The sequence below is a fragment of the Castor canadensis genome, chromosome 3 (assembly GCF_047511655.1).
Source record: "Castor canadensis chromosome 3, mCasCan1.hap1v2, whole genome shotgun sequence".
Classification (NCBI taxonomy): domain Eukaryota; kingdom Metazoa; phylum Chordata; class Mammalia; order Rodentia; family Castoridae; genus Castor; species Castor canadensis.
Genome location: NC_133388.1, coordinates 127,191,624 through 127,206,420, shown reverse-complemented (window position 1 = coordinate 127,206,420; position 14,797 = coordinate 127,191,624). Strand labels below are relative to the sequence as shown.

At 43.9% G+C, this 14,797-nt stretch overlaps 1 protein-coding gene across 12 annotated transcripts in view; it reads left to right on the top strand.

Moving 5' to 3' along the window:
• Positions 1-1,265: 1,265 nt before the first annotated feature.
• Positions 1,266-14,797, top strand: part of Chd7 (chromodomain helicase DNA binding protein 7) — a 180,720-nt gene continuing 167,188 nt past the window's right edge. For 9 of the 12 annotated variants that reach the window (XM_074068628.1, XM_074068629.1, XM_074068634.1 and 6 more), the window contains exon 1: positions 1,266-1,568. The gene's annotated coding sequence lies outside the window, so the exon portion shown is untranslated. Of the gene's footprint in view, positions 1,569-2,233; positions 2,254-3,792; positions 14,689-14,797 lie in introns of those variants that run through there. The other 3 variants (XM_074068632.1, XM_074068624.1, XM_074068623.1) reach the window with 3 other exon arrangements.

Here is a 14,797-nt window from a genome sequence, read left to right as displayed (position 1 = left end):
AGCACTACCAGTAGTGTAACCATCAAATAGCAAATGAGATTAGCATATTTTGCATAGTTTTGCACTTTCTGTTACTTTGGCGTCCAATAATAGCAAGTCGCTCTACTGTCATAGGACAATCATTGGTTGATATTGGTTCCTTCCTTGATTTAAAAATAAGTGTAATGTTTAATCTAATAAAAACACCTTAAAATTTTGTAATTGTGGGTGGTTCATGAATCATACTTGTTCAGAATTTTGCATATTAAAGGTGCTTAATAAATGTTTGAAGATCTAGTTCCTAAGAGGAAAAGTTAAAAAAAAATTTCCAAGGCTAATACTCATTTTGAACTGGGAAAAGAAATAGAATCAGGTCGGATATTTAGGCTAGAAGAGCATATACAAGTGCTATATTGGCCAAAGAACGATTAAACATTCTAGTTCTGACACGTTTAATAATGGGCACACATCCTATTTCTTTGTTTCATAATCATTGCGCTCCCCCCATCCCCAGTTTTTTGGCATAACAAATTCAACAAAATCAACGCCATCTAGTCAAACTTTTTGATTTAGTGGTGGATCGGGATGTCCTGTCATTGAGGAGGTAGGAAAAGCAATGTGGAGAAGCAGGAATGAATGTATTAGAAATGGCATGTGTCCATTCTAAACAATTTCATGTGGGAGAATAACTTCAAGTTGAAGGATAATTACAGAAAAGACATCCAAACGCCTCCAGTCGCCGCCGTCCCCTCGGCGTTGGAAACCCCTAGCACTGGCGGGGTATCGCTGCCGGTTCTGAGTCTCCGCTTCCTGCCCCCGGGCGGCGCACCCTGACTTCGGTTAGGTGCTGCTGGGAGAAACGTGGCACCCTCTCCAGTCCGCGCCCGGGGTGCCGCCGCGCCGGGGCCGAGCGCTCGCAGGAGCCCAGCAAAAAAGCTGCGCGGCAGCCGCGCACCCGCTGGCCAGGAGAGCCGCCCGCAGCGCCGGCGCCCGCTCGGGGACGGGAAGTGGCGCCCAGCCCGCCCTCCGCAGCCCGCGGCCCCGCAGCCCCGCGCCGCCCCCTTTCTCTCGGCCTCTCCCTCGGCCTCCGCCACCCCGGCCGAATTCTTGCATAAATTATGCCAGGCGCGCCTGACGTCAGGTGGCGGCGCGCGAGCACGGGCGCGGCGAAGAGGGAGCCGGCGGCGGGCGCGCGCGGCCCCGAAGGCTCGGGCGCGCGCGGCGTGCTGGGCGCGCGCAGGCGCTGGCGTGCTGGGGCCGCGGCGGCGGCGGCGGCGGCAGCAGCGGTGGCGGCGGCGGCGGCGGCGGCGGCGGCGCGGGGGTTGAGCCGTGGTGGTGCGGACGCGCTCGTGCTCGGGAACTATCGGATTAAACTTGAATCGAGTGAAATTACACAAAGGAGCGCCGCGGAGGAGGCGGCCCGGGGACCGGAGACCCTGAAACTCGCCAGAGCCTCGTTCGCCCCCAGCTAACTCCGCGCCCGTGGATTCAGCCCCCTGGCCGCGGCCGCCGAGCCAACTCCGGAGCCCGCTCTGCGTTTTGTTTTCCCCTCGGCACAGGACAGCGGAGGAGCTCGACCGACCGACCCGGTGAGCGCGAGAGTTCGCCCGGCGCCCCCGGGAGGGGCGGCGGCGGCAGGAAATCGCTCCGGGCCGGGGCCGGGGCCGCGCGAGGAGTTGGGAGCGAGGAGTTGGGCGTGTGCGGTGCGAGGGGCGAGGGCGGGTGGGGACCCGGGCCGGCTCCAGAGCGTAGTGCCGCCCGCGCCGTGTCGTTGGCGTCGCCGCCCGCGGGGCCCGAACCCTCGGCCCGAGCGCCGCCCGGCGCCCCAACTTTTGCCTGCGTCCGCGGGACCGGCGGCGGCGGGGGCGCGCGGTGCGGCCGAGGGTCACTTCCTCGCATGTAAATGGCTTTTTGTTGTGCTGCCGGCGTTGGGGGGGGACGGGGGACAGGAGGGAGCGTGTCTGCGCGCGGGGGAGCGCGAGCGCGTTTCCTCCCGCCGGCGCCGAGCACGAGTTGCCGGCTCCATTCGAGAGAAAAGGGAAGGAGGAAAAGTTGGGCTCCAACTCAAGTGCGTGCGGGCGATGGGCGCGCGGGCGCGGGGCAGCTGAGCGGCTGCGGCTCGGGGACGGCGGCGATCCCCGTCTCCTGCCCCCGCCCCCCGCTCCGGACCGACCACGCCGCGCTCGCCGGGAGCGGCGGCCGCACCGGCGCGAACAAAGTGCGTCCCTCCCGGCGCGGCGGCGCCAGCCCGCGCGGGGACGACCACCGGGCGAGGTGGGTCGGCGGCGGGGAAAGTGCGCGGGGCACCTCGTGGGGCGGGGGCGGCGCGAACACGCGGCGGCGGCGGGGGGGGGGCGTCCCGAGCCCAGCCGGTGCCAACCGCGGGAGCGGAGTTGCGAGCCCGCAGTTGGGGGCTTTTAGGGTTCCCCGGTGGCTCCTAACTGCGCGAGGAGGAGAAGAAAGAGAACCGGGCCGGGACGAACGCGGGGAAGCGCGGCGAGGTGGGGACCCCACCTTGCCGAGCTGGCCGGGCCGGTGGCGGCGGCGGCGGCGGCTGCATAATAGCGACTTTAACCTCCGAACGTAACTCGGTTCCTCTGCCCTCCCCCAGCCTGCAGGGGGTCAGCGCCGAGGGTGGGGTGGTCACCAGGTGGCCCCCGAGTTGGCCCGGGTGCGCTCTGCCCCCGCAGAGAGCCACCGCTCGGAGCGTGAACGGCTGAGGTGGCTGGAGGCCAAGCGGTCAGCGGGGAGAGGAAGGAGGGCGGCGGGGGACGCGTTGTTTGTTTGGTTCGCACCAGGGACTGGGCTCACCGAGGCGCGGGGCGCGGGCGGGGGCACCGGTACCGGGCGGGCTGCTGTGCGGGGCGGGCGTCGCAGCGCGGGGCGACAGCGGCGACGCGTGGTGGTGGGGGGGTCAGCGGCGGACCAAGGGTGGGGTGGTGGTGGTGGTGGTGGGGGCGCTGGTCAGGAGGCTCCGGGGAAGGAGCTGCCGGCCCCGAGCAGCCATCATTACCGAGCCGCCTTTCTCCGGATGGCTCTGCCTCGAGTAGCCCCTCGCCGTGGGAGCGCACCCCAAACTCCCGGCCGGTCGCCCGCTTTGTGAGCGCCCCCGTGGAGCGGGCGGCTCGGGGAGTGCTCCGGCTAGGGTAGAAAGGTTTTCTCGGAGGTCACTTTTAGAGACTGTTCACGCCTCGGTTTTAAACTAGTTTTTTTTTTTTTTCCTCCCTCTTCTGAACAGACAATGGACAAAAGAAAAGTAGCAACCCACATGGAGAGTTTCCTTTTGAATTGCTAGAATTAGATACACTATCCAGCTCTCCACTTGCTAAGTATACTTTTTAGTTTCCCATTGTATATTATCTAGGAATCGATTTAAATAACTTAAACTGTGTCTCTTCTCAGTGCTCGATTTCTGGAATATGTTAAATATCTTAATTTATATTTAAAGGATTATGGGAAGGCCCTGATTTTTATTTTGTGAAATTAATTTAAGCCGCCTTTGCAGTGGGCAGTACCTTTCTAAGGGTTTGTTATTTCTCCCCAATTCTCTTAAGTAAGAGGTGGGAATATTCGTCATATGTAGTAATCAATAGGGAAAAAAATACCTCTTCTTATTTCCTCACAGATCTGTTCTAACGATGACAAAAATCTTAGTGTGACCTTAGCAGCATGGGTACGTGATTTATCCCAGTTATAATTACACTTAGATTGCAGTAATGTGTAAGTACTGGTAATTCCTATTTCAGAAATCACTTGAGTAGTGATTTTGTGAAGTTGATTCCTTTCCCCCCCCCCCCGCCCCCCAGCCCCGGGAGTACATCTGTCTGCAGTGTTTTTGTCTTGCTGTTGCACAACAGAAGCCCTCTAGTCTTTACCCTAAAATGGCAGCTTTCATTTGACTGGGGCCCATTCATTGACAATGATAATAAAGGGGCTGAAAGCTAGATGCTTGGGCACGGAATAGGAATGGCTTGCCTTTCTAGGTGATAAGTAGGAGACATTTTAAGTCTTCCAGTTTGCTCATGAAAAGTTCATTTTCCCTGAAAAACTACTGTAGGAAAAAGTTACAAAGTAGATGAGAGCTTGGAAATGGAAAAGGGCTTAACCAGGAAAATTCAGGCGTTAATTTAAAAAAAATTTTGTTCAATTGTGGAAATATGGCATTCTCCTTTTTTTATTTTTTAGTAATCTGATTAAGGAACTTAATGGGTTTTTGTCAGGCTTTTAACAGGTAAATTTCCTCAGTATGACACTCAGGTATTAAGATTGTTTTCTAGCACTGCAGGTTCTATTATTTATATTCTCTTGATATTTTCTACTTTTCCTTCCACAGTGCACATCACTGAATTAAAGTTTGATGAATTCTGTCCTAGGTTTATGCTTTCAAGATTCAACTGTTTCTAGATAAATGAATTATTTTAAAAGAAACTGGCATGTAAATTCTAAACTATAGTTATTACTGGTTTAATCAGTGGAATTATTTTTAAATTAGTCAAATAATTCCTCATGCAAGTCTTAACATGGAAGGCAGAATAGAGAAATGTAAAGATGATATAGATGATGGTTTAAAATCCAAACAGTATTTTCCTCTTTGAAGGAAAAAACACCTAACATACTTTCCCCCCAAGTTGAAAACATGGAGTCAAATTTAAAATGATGTAATCAGGAACTTAAGTTTTTAAAAGTTTAGTACTTGCATTGATTCACCTGGACTTTGTCTATTTTTTAATCATTTTGCCTTACGGGGACATTTCCAAACTTTTTCTATAATGAGCGTCTTCTCTGTTAGCCTTTTACTAAGGGGAAGTGAACATGGGCGAAATACCTTTATAATACTAAATATCAAGGAAACTTTATAATCTTTTCTTCACATAGATGCAAAGTCAATAATTAAATACTTGCAATTTTTAAGCAGTTAGGTCAAAAGAACAAGAGTATTTTCATTTGAGTACCTGGTGATTTATAGAGCAAGTTCAGGGTTGTTCTTTGTAAATAGGATTGTAACCTTTTTACTCATGGTGATAAAGTTCCCTTGCTATCCAGTCACCATTCATTTAGTTAATTGTCACTTAGCAAACCTTCACATATAAACAGTGAGGCAGTCCTTACCCTCAGTGAGTTTACCATCTGGTAGGAGAGAGACTTTTTTCCTGCAGCTAGGCAAATACTCGACTTTGACTCTTAGATGAAATTTGGAGGCAGGAGTTAATCTTTCATCCTTCATTAGCAGAATATAGCTTTTTGAGTTGGATAGCAGACACCATGGCTGTGTTATAAACATCTACTATACATAAGGCATTGCAAGAATGAAAATGCTAGTCAGGGCTAAGCAAAAATGGCTCTTAAAACTTCATCTTTGTAAAAATGTGATTCACTTCCAGAATTCAAACGATTTCTACATGTAAAACATATATATCTGTGTGTGTATTGCATAGTTAAGTTCACTACATTCACTAAAAGGATAGACAAGGAACATTTTTTGGGTGATAATTGTGGTGATATCAGGAACATTAGTGCTTTGTGTAACTCTGAATTGTCTTACAATGGACACATTTATGTATCTTTTAAAAGTGTCATTCAAAAGTTAGAATTTAGCATTCTGTCAACAGGTTTCTGAAATCTGTTAAGGTTTAGTTTGGGAGAAAACCAGTCCTCTTTCTTCAGAAAACTATTACTCTCCTAAAAATCTTTGACATTCAAAGATAACTGATGATGTTAAAATATAAAAAAATTGGGAGCAAATGACCACTTAGTTTTCTACAAAACATAAAAATGGAGTAATTTATTTCAAATATCACTCGTTGCAATTATGGCAAAAGTTCATAGCTGATTGTGATCATAGTAAAGAGCAGAATGTAATTAAAAACACTTGTTACTGTTCTGTTTTACTTTTGTCAATATTTCAAATAAAATCATACCTATATGATAGACATAATAGTGGAAATCATGATATTGTCAAATGGAAATCAATTTTATAATCTAAAATTTTATAATTTTAGAGTCTGGATGTCTAGAGGGGGAAGATCCTAAGAGCCAGTTGCACTTTCTCACTTTACAGATTAAGAAAGTAGAGCCCAGAGAGATGAATTAAAGGCATTGCCTTTCGCTAGTCACCCTGTTCCTGCAGTGCTTACCATGGTCACAATCCTCTTCCTAGTGCCTAGCAGGATGCCATGCACTGGGTCTTTGTTGGATGACTGAGCTGGCTCTGGGAGGGTCTAACTCTTCCTCATGTAATGACTCAAAAGTACATTCTGGCTGTACAATCCAGCATATGAGAGCATAGCTTTTAAAGGTGTTCTTCAAATAACAATTTGCTTCTACTGTTCTACTGTGTTTGGTGTTTTCTACCTTTTTTTTTTTTTTTTAAACCTGATTATCTAGAAAAATGCAGAGATAATTATTCCAACATTTGATTACTGTTTATTGTTTTCAGTTTAGAAGTGTGTATTCATTACCATAACTGGATTCCTGTACATTTTAACTAATGTTAGGCCACTGCAAACATGACTGTTTTCTCAGAGAAGTAGTTTTGGGGGAGTCTTTTGTTTTTACTTTGGAAATTAAAAACATCCTTTTTAAAAATAAAAAAAAAGTAGGCTACTTTTGAAGAAACAGAACTTGGTGGGAAAAGGCTGATTGATTCTCAGGGCTGTTTGCGTATGCTAATGTGGAATCAGACACTTTTTTTAGTGGCCCTTTGAGCCTCATACTACCAGTGTAGACTCAGGCTTGTCTTTCTTGGCAAGTGAATCTGGATTCCCATTAGTTTTCCTATTTATTGGGTACCTGCTACCAGAAAGGTGTGATGGTATGAATGGGGAACATAGTGGTGACAAGAGAAAATTTGGTAGGCCTACCAAAACAAACAAACAAACAAACAAACGCTGCTGCAAGGTTGTAGATGTTGTGCAGTGGATGCTGGCAAGATTGAGAGCCTACAACTTTGGGAATCAACAACTTGTGTGGAGCCTTACCCCTTAGAATATGGCTTTCCACACCACACAAGAGTAGAACTGTTGTCAGTGGCAACTGACTTGAAAGCTGCATGTTTGAGGCCTTCACAGATCTTTGAGATGAGACCCAAGAAGCAGGCAGTATCCATTTTTGGCAGGATTTACAGGGTAAAAAATTTGAGAGTTTTAAAGAAAGCAGTAGAAGCCACTGAAAAGCATTAATTAAGCAATTTTGGTACTGGCAGAATTATGTTTTGAGGAAGACTGAGTTGGTGTGTGGGTGGAGAAAGGACTCTAGGCTGTGGACAATATCCTGCTTACTTTTGTCATGATTAATTGGATGGAGTAATAGCAGTGCTTTGGATTAGATTGTTGGCTTTGGTGATGGGAATGGACAGATTTTGAAAATATTTAGGAGTTTCAATGAATCAGACTTAAGGATAGATGTGTTTTGGGAGAGAAGAGTCTCGGGATGTAGGCTTGTAGCACATTGCTTGGCTGGCTGGTGATGCTATTCATGGAGGTAGGGAGCACTTGACAAGGATCAGATTTGAAGAAGATCATGAGTTCTTGGAGCATATGACTAAGATTACTGATACTGATAATGGACTGTGATACCACTGTTCTACCTTTCTTTCCATTACTAGTGACATTCCAAACTTTGCAAAAATAATCTACTAGTTTCCCCCAAAAATGTTAATTTAGTGTATGGTGAGTTTACCAGGGATCGCTAGTGAGCTCAGAGAAGTGGGAGAGCAGAGGGAAACATTGGTTTTGCCCGGTATGTAGCACTCTGCAGGGAGTTTGCTCATAGTAGGCAGAGCATAGAATTCTGTGGTAACCAGACCTTTCACATTTTGTTCTTCTGTATCTTCTCTCTGGAAGCAGCTTTTTGTTGCTAGTTACATATTCAGAGAAGTCCTTCTGCCTGAGGGAGATAGGTGGTGTGTGCCACTGTATTTACTTGAAGGGAGTTAATTGTGTTTTAGAAGATGATTACTGACCTACATAGGCATGGTAGAAATGAATACAACTATTTAAATAATTGTGGAGAAAAAGAACAGCCTGGGTCAGAATACGTCAGTTTAATACTTAAATTATCTTCAAAGCCACACCTCCAGCTCTAAAATTAAAAAAATTAAAAACTCTTTTAAGGTACCTTCTTTTGTTTGGTCTAGTCAGCAGTAATTTTTTTTTTTTTTTGCTGGTGCTGGAGTTTGAACTCAGGCCCTTATACTTGCTCTGCAGGTACTCTACCTGCTCTACCAATTGAGCTATTTTGCCAGCCCTTTTTTGTGTTCAGTATTTTTGAGATAGGGTCTTTTGAACTGTTTGCCTAGGCTGGCCTTGAACTGCCTAATCTCTGTCTCCTGAGTAGCTAGGTTTACAGGTGTGAACCACCGGTGCATGGCCAGCAGTAGTTTTGTGATAGGATCTCAGTGGTCTTGAACTCACACAATCCTTCAGCCTCAGCCTCCCCAGTGCCAAGATTACAGATATGAACCACCACACCTGGCTCAGCACAATTTCAGAGATCATTTCTAACTGTGAAGTAGAAGTGCTAAATGGAAGGGTGCTTGTAGGCATTTATTGGAGGTATAAAGGGGATATTTATTTAGGAACTTGTTCCTTTCTTGGCTTTAGCATTGATCTAGAAGGCAGTAGAGGTCCTGTGGAGGATTTTAGTTTCCCACCTTGTATTTATTTTGTCAATACAAGGGTCAAGTAAAGCCTTGCTGCCACTGAGAGGGACTGCAGGTGATCTGTGCTTCCATTCGCCTCCTTTGTGTAGGCAAATGCAGGGAATTAGGTATGTGTGTTAGGATTGCCATGGCACCTACTCTTCCAGGTTTCTCAGTGTAAAACAGATTTCCACACAGCATTTGCGGTGTGTCTAATAAAAGGTATGTGATACCTCAGTGATTAACTTTCCTTCTGGAAAACTTTTCCTTCTGCAGCAGGTTTGGGGGACTACTTTAACTTTTTAGAGACTGCACCTTTGTCCCCTGTTCCTTGATAATCATTTTGAGAGAAACCATAAGCGTTTTAGAAATCTGTTGATATTTAAAATATAATTATAAATGTGCATATTATTTCAACACACCTAAAAACCATTAAATGTCATTAACATAACACAGCAGGTAAATAGTGAGAAATCCCTTGAAGAATTACAAGTATACTTTTAGTTTGCAAGGCAGTGCCTGCCAGTACCCTAAATGAATAATAAAATCAGTTTGAGCACAAATATTCAGTGAAAAATATGCCTTAGTTTGTGATGTTTTTTGAAGTATGTGGGCCTAGCAGTTACTTTATTCATGGGTAGGACTGGCATTGTATTGAAACTGTTAACTCTACATGCTAAGAATGAGCTTCAAAAAAAAGTATTGTGATAATATTCTTATGTACTTGACCTTGTTTGTGCTTGAAGTTTTCCTTTGACCAATTGCAGGTGTATTAATCCTGTCAGAAAAATCATGTAGACTCATCCTCAGAATTTTAGAATCTTGATTAAATTAAGAAACAGCACTCTGTGCCCCTAAAAGTGTATGGGTAATGAAGTTAAACAGTACACAGCTAATGAAACAGCTTTAAAGATAACAGTAATAACTATAATGATTGGCTAACAGTTGTTGAGCATTTCTGGTTGGGTAGGTAGTATGCTGAGTGGGATTTTTTGTTTGTTTGCTTTGTTTTGTTTTGGTACTTGGGACTGAACCTAGGACCTTATCCATGCTAAGCAGTCTCTGCCATTGAGTGACACCCCAGCCTCTGCTGAGTATTTCTGTGTATCTTTTAATTACTCATCAAACAACTCCAGGTATTAATGGAATTATTATCCCCATTTTACAAATGAGGAGACTGAGGGAGGAGAGGCTAAATTGCCATACAATTCTAGTAGGTGGTAGAGGAGGAATTTGTATCCACATTGGCCAGACTCCAGAATCTGCATGCATAACCTTCATGCTAATGTTGCTGCCCAGACCAGCTCTGAAACTTGCATCGATAAACAAAAGTGCTCTTAAAAGTACCATCAACACCTTGTAATCACATAGCATATTCTCTTGCTATAACCTATCAGCCCAGGTTATTTCTGTCCATCTGCCTCTGTTTGGGCTTGCTGTATTTGTGGGGTGTCTTGGAATCTAAAATGACCAAAGCCTGTGCCTTTTACCCTTACGACCCTTCCTCTGTCATGAAGATGAGACAGTTATTCTTGTGGAGGTCTTTTTTTTTGGTGGCTGACAACTTGAAAGTCTTAGATCAGAAATATCAGGGTGTGAATCATAAAAATGGAGATAATGATATCCAGAGAGAAGATTAAGTGGGGTACTCTGTCAGAAGCCTTTGGGACAGCATATGACATATTTATTGACCAAGTACTATTTTTATTAGCTGATTTACAATCATTGAACCTGTCAAACCGATGTATCTTGATTTTGTTTTTAATTAAAAAGTTTCTCAAACCATAATTGTAATTATAAGTAGACAAGAATGAGTGACTTGCAGTGGTGTTTGGCTGTACCATTTTCACTTTTATTCAGGAGTAGAGATTGGAAAATTAATATTTACATGTACCTTTGTCCAGCAGAATGATCAGCTATTATTTACTTGATCCTGTTGATTACACAGAGATGATTCAGATGTCCTTGGTTCTAAAAATGACAACTTTGAGGGAGCAGTTGTTCTTCTCTAGTTGTAAAGCTATTCTCTGCTCTTGAGTTACACCCATCTTTTTAGACAACAGGTCATTCCTTCTTTCCCCTAAATCTGCAATTCTTTAAATAATGGATGATGTTATCCTGGATGATCAGTAAGTTTTGAAATAATAGAATTTTCTGATTCTGGCAGAAACCACTTTGTTCCCAACACCTGTAGGAACTTCAGGTCCTCAAGTCTCAGGATACTTGACTCAGTTCTCATTTCCCAGCTTCTATTTACTGTTCAAGGAAGAGATGGTGGGATCTAAACCCAGAGTAAATTTGGGGTTGGAGTCTTGGATCTCAATGGAAGGTAGAACATGAGAAGGTTCCCATCTTCGGCAAAGGAAGATGCTAGGTAGCTTCCCAAGAATTCCACTGATGCTCAGCGGAATGGAACAGAAACAGAAGAGATAGCATGTAGAGAATTTTCATTTTATTTTGTTTTCACTTAAAAATGACTAAAGGAATCATAAAATAAGTGGGATGAAATGTAAACAATTGGTAAGTATGAATTTATGGGAGATACTTGTACTTTTCTTCTAACTCAAAGTTGAAATAGTGTCAAAATCAAAAGTTTTTAAAAAAGAATAGTAAGTTCAAGACATTGATCTTAATAGCTGATATTTATGGAGCATGGACTTTGTGCTAGTTGGCATTTTGTTAAGCTTTTTACACAAACTGCTCTCACTGAGTCCTGAAATAGGTATAGTCAAAACCATGAGGTAGGAATAATAATTGCCATTTTACAGGTGATGAAATGGAGTTTTAGAGATTGCTTTAAAAGAACACAGTTTTTAATGGTGTAGTTGACTTAAATCAGGACAGGCACATTTAATAACCTGTTGTATTAAGTGCTCTGTAGGAATTGCTTTTGGTGGTCTCATCAAAATAACCTAGTTTTTAGAGAGAAGGAAGAACCTAGATTGATATCTTCTACATCTGTGCTTTCTTAACAGCTCCTGGAGAGAAATTGAGAGGCTGAAAGTTGTCTATTAACGGATTATAGTCAGTGAGGCCCTTTTTCCTCAGATGCCATATCTTATCAGTTGCAAACACTTTCAAACTAAAAGACACATGCTCATTGCAAAATTTACTAGTGTGCCAGCCCTGTTCCCATTGATCAGTGCCAGACACAGCTTACTGCAGAATCGGTATTCTCAGAGTTTCTCCCCAGGGCTTATCCGAAGTCTGTTCACTTAGCATCTTGAACAGGGCTAGCGCAGCCTAGGATGCTACTTAGGTGCCCAGTTGCAGCGCTCTTCCTTGCATGTACATCAACTTGTGTGAATATACAACCTTCATGAAATACTTAGGCTTCTTCTGCTAACACACAAGACTACAGACCCTCTTTTATAATCATTCAGTCAATGACAATCATATGCCCCATAATGATATTTTGGTTAGTGAAGGACTGAATGGTAGTTCCATTTTATATTGCTAAAATTAAAAATGTATGTTATATAATATGTAATTATATCAATTATATTGCCTAGTATGTCATAGCCATCTTTGGATAATGACACTCTAGGTGACTTACACAATGATGACATCAACTGAGGAAGCAGTTGTTAGAACATATCCCTGTTACTAAGTAACACATGATTGTACTCCAGTAGGTGTAGAATCCAAATGTGTTTGTGACTCAGTAGACTTACATGTTATGGGGAAATACAGGTTTCTTTGCCAGGTGATTAAAAAAAAAAAGTGATAAAATCCCAAGTCTTAAATACTTTGCCTCATAGAAATAGTGTGTGATGATGTATCTCTGGATTTTGTGTATTATATATTTTTTCCTTCACCATTGAATTGATAGGTTGAGTTCATTGAGAAGTTTTTGTTATTTTCAGTGCACTTAAAATTTTAATCTTCAGTATATAAGAGGAAAAAACAATCCCCCCTAGATATTTCAATCTTTATCTGTGCATGGTGGCTCACACCTGTAATCCCAGCTATGAGGCTGGCAGAGATTGGGAGTATCACGGTTCAGGGCCAGCCTGGGCAAAAAGTTAGCAAAGACCCCCATCTCAACCAGCAAGCCGGATATGGTAGTAATGCCTGTGATGCTAGCTAGGTAGAAGAATCAAAGTCTGAGGCTGGCCATAGGCAAAAACATGACACCCTATCTAAAAAAAAATAACAAAAGTAAAAAAAGGGCTGAGTGTGTGGCTCAAGTGATGGAGCACCTGCCTAGCAAGCAAGAAACCATGAGTACAACCCCCTGCACCACCACAAAAATTATTAAAAAGAATGTATCTTATTGTGTTGGTTTTCAGTTATATGTATCACCATTTATGAAAAACAAAATTAAGCTGGTGTATGAAACAAGCCCCTGGTTTATACAGAATCCTGTGGCTAGTCTGGGAGGTAAAGAACCATTCCATTTAGCTGGTAGGATCCAGCAAAAACAAAACTTATGTCTTATACATTGTAAAATACATTAATAAGGACAAAATTTATTAAAATAGGTAATTTCCTGACACTGTTGAGCACACAGGTGGTGACACTGCTGTAGTTGAATTGCTTGGCTGGAAGGCTATGCCACAGTGCTCCAGTAGGGAAATTTGCATCTTAGCTGTTATCTGTCATCTCATTGTGGTGAAAGAAGGTGGATGGACACAAGCATCTCAGAAACTAAGGCCTGTTTCCAGCTAGTAGAATGGTTGACATTAGGGGACTGCTTGTCATTCATTTTCCACAGCTCAGGATTTTCAGAACTCAAGGAAAAGCTCATATCATTAGAATTATCTTTTATGGATCACTACACAATAATTACACTAATAATAATTCCTTTATTGGACAAACCTGTAAAATGACTTTTTACCTGCTCTTTATTGTGTGTGTGTGTTTTTTTTTTTCCTTTCTTTTTTTTCCTTTATTATTTTTTACCTGCTCTTTTACTTGCTTGGGCCACCTGGAATGTAGAGGTTTCCTTTCCTTGCATCTTAGCAGTGCAAGGTGGCCCTGGCCTCCTCAGTGACAGGTGCCAGCCTCTGCTTGGCCCCTCGCTGGGCTGGTTTTCAGCATGTGGGTGGGGAAGAGGAGGTAAGTTATTGTGTTGCCCCATTACCACATTCCTGGCATCTGATTGGAACATTGTTATCACTAGGTAGTTGTGAGACATTGTGGGTTAATCCAGTGCTATTGGAGGTTATCACAATAAATGGCCACATTATACTACTGTGTCAGAGGGAAAACTCAAACTAGCAGCTGAAGGCCTTCTGGGGGAGGAGCCACTTGCTGAAGTAAGGCTGGATTAAGGAGCTGTACTGCAGAGCAAGATGTCATTGCCATCGGGCCCATTTGGTGACACCCACATTGGGGCAGATACCTTCCTTGCAAGCAGTATTTCCTGAGTGGGTTTCAGAGAACTGGGCCTATTCAAGTTCACATAATTGTGAACCTTTACGGGGCTATGACCCTGTCAATAATAAGGACTTTACTGAATGCAAAGACTTGGCTCTTAAAGACAAGGAGAGAGTTCAGTAGTGTTCTCAGACTTACATCTCTAAAGAGCAAAGGGTGGTTTCTGTGTGAGGCTTATGATAACAAAATCTTTTTGGCTTTTGCAAGCATGAATCGAATGTGCCTGGTGAAAACTTAATTATTTTCAAAGACAAAGACAAGAATCATGATGTTCAGATCTTTAGGATGCTATATTTTTGAACGGGGGTGATATTGGGGTTTGAACTCAGGGCTTCACAATTGCTAGGCAGGTACTCTACTCCTTGAGCCACTCTGCCAGCTGGCTCTGGCTGATTTTTTTGGTATGACTTTACTGTTGGTGAAGGTGTGATGATACTTGTGGGAGACACTAAAACCTGCTCAGAAGTGTAGGTTAATATGTATGACCATGTGGAATGTGACAGCACAGTGTACAATTAAGTGTTAAGAAGGTCTAATGTAGTGTGGTCAGTGTGCTAATAGTGGAGAAAGCAATCAGGAAGGTGTGACTTGCCCTCTCTTTTTGATAGGATGGAGAAACAGCAGTAATGTGAGCAAAACCATCGCCAAGGGTCCTGGTGGAAAAAAGGCCAGTTCACAATGGCCTGCAGGTACCAAGACAGGAAGGAGCCCTTTATCCCAAGTGCTCTCTATGGGAATATGGCTTCACAGAAGCTGTGACTCTCTGGAGAACAATGCAGCCGCTGCCACACCTGCCCC